This window comes from Protopterus annectens, chromosome 2.part0 (assembly GCF_019279795.1).
Source record: "Protopterus annectens isolate FY-2018-M chromosome 2.part0, PAN1.0, whole genome shotgun sequence".
Lineage (NCBI taxonomy): Eukaryota > Metazoa > Chordata > Ceratodontiformes > Protopteridae > Protopterus > Protopterus annectens.
Window position 1 is genome coordinate 364,901,827 of NC_056728.1, and position 2,437 is coordinate 364,904,263.

At 35.5% G+C, this 2,437-nt stretch overlaps 1 pseudogene; it reads left to right on the forward strand.

Annotated features, from left to right (window-relative positions):
- The first annotated feature begins 539 nt into the window (after positions 1-539).
- Positions 540-671, forward strand: LOC122793802 (annotated as a pseudogene).
- The last annotated feature ends 1,766 nt before the right edge of the window (positions 672-2,437 follow it).

Genomic DNA, 2,437 nt, shown 5'->3' on the forward strand with positions numbered 1-2,437 from the left:
TTAATTATAATAAATATGTACCCCTACCTTATTATTTAAATTAAATTCTGTACTGGCAAAAAATATTATATAAAATTGTAAATATAAAAATGTACATATACATACACAATATAGAAAAACCTGTTAATTCATCATTAGAAATATTAACTTTTATACTAGGAAACTTAATCTATACTATGTCAAGTGAAATTCATGCATTACAGTAAATACCAGTTATTAATACATGTGCTTCCGCTAACCAATATAAGAATCTAATCCAAGATGTATCTAATGACAGATTCTACAAAGCACTTCAAAATATAAAAATATTGAAAGGTGCTATAATGAAAGCTTTTTACTCAATCAATACTACATAAAATATTTGATGTACCTTTGCTATCTCTGCAAAGAAATCCATCTCAACACGCATTTGATGGATTCCTCTTGTTTGTCTGAAGAAGGCGGAGTATTAACTTCGCTGAAAGCGCTAACTTTTATTAAATTCGCTTGTGTATTTTAAAGCTGCCAGCTCTTATAGTGTCATTTCGCACATCTTTTTGTTTTTTTCAAGAAGGTGGTTCTCCCAGGGCAAGGCTCCTCCATTGCACTTCGGAGGGGTTGACCCATGTGATTTCCGCAAATGTGGGAAACTCAACTGCATAATTTATGCTGAATGGAAGGCAGAGCTCCAGGAGGGAGGGTAGGCCACTCTCTCAATCCTGAAAGCTATCCTACTCCCTACCACCCAGATCTCACCATAAGGGAGTAAATGTATTTATTTTACTTATTTGACATTTGTTTACCTGGGTGGTTTGACTGGGTCTACAGAACCCGTTTTCAGCAGAGGCCCAGGGAGAAAAGCTCCACAAAGAGTGCAATACAAATACAGTGTAATCCAATACAATACAAATTACATTAGAGATACTATATAAAAGTAAGTTGAAAGAACAAACTATGTTACAAGATGTCGCAATATATTACTACACATGACAATTCTATAGAGTTAAAACATTATACACAATAATAGTCATTTTCACCATACATGGTGTAGATAGTGTCCAAAAATAGTATGTAGGTAGTGCAATGTGTGACATTGACTGTTATAGTACATGAAAAATAGAATGTTAGTTTCAGTTAGGAAAACAGCAACCAGAAAGTTAGTGATGCAGAGATAGTGAGTGAGTTAAGAAGAATAGAAGCAATACAGCCTGAGCAGTAGCTTAAGGATATGGTATAGAAACAGAGAAGACTGTGAGGGAGTGAAATGTGACAGAAGAGGATGATGAGTCTAGTGTGGAAGATGAGGAAGACCAGAGCATTAGGCAGGCTTTATGCAGGAGCAGAGCCATGTATTTTTGAGATGCTTTGAAATGGGTTAAGTCAGACATGGACCTGTTAGCTAGAGGAAGTGAAGTCCAAAGTATAGACACAGAGTATGAATACAGAAAGTGACCTGTTTTTTTTGTGGGTTTTGAGATAGCTAAGAGACTTTTGTCTTCTGATTGTAGGGATCGATTTGGTGTGTAAGCTGTGCCTAGATTAAATGGGTTCACTGGACAGCATAGGCAGGAGATAATGGGACATAAGATTCTTGAATAGATCTGGTAGGCCTGGCATTCTTCTGATGAATTGAATGGGCCAGCAGAGTAAAGGTAGTGGAGCCATCAGACAGGTCCAGCAGAGGAGCCAAAAAAAAAAAGAAAACTACTCGTATAAGCTACCTGGGGAACAGCAACACGGTGCTTTTGGAGAAGGCAGGAGCTACTCTGTACCTTAAGTCCTTTACACTCACCTTAAATAAATATACTACCACACACACACACACACACACACACACACACACACACACACACACACACACACTTATGTGGCTGCATGGAAGTATAAAATAATTGATATGTTCTACACAATAACAATGTGAACTGCAATATATATTTATTATTTTAACATTTTTTTACTGGGATATTTGCCCATTTTCAGCAGAGGTCCAGGGAGAAATGCTCCACAGATAAAAACAGTACAATACAATGCAAGACAAAATCATAATACATAGAACAGTAGTGTGCAGTACAAGAAAAATAAGTTAATAGCAAATGTCAATACAATATATACAATATACAGTTCTAGTAGTTTTCAAAGTTACATACAAATGTGCTGGTTTGGTTAAACACATTTAGATATAAAAAAAAACATATTTAGAAACAGCAGAATTAATGATGTCACTTTTTGTACACTATGTTGATTTTTGCAAGTATATTATAAAAAAAAAAAAAAGATGAATGGTGCCAAGAATCATCATCATCTTTGCCTTAGCTAGATTGACTTCAACTGTCTTAGTGCCATCTAATAAGAAAGATGAAATCCAAGCCATCTTTTAGAGTAGTAACACCTGGCATAAGATCTTTAGAAAAGCAAAGAAAATGGTTGTATGTTAATCAGCATAGCACTGACGGCAAAT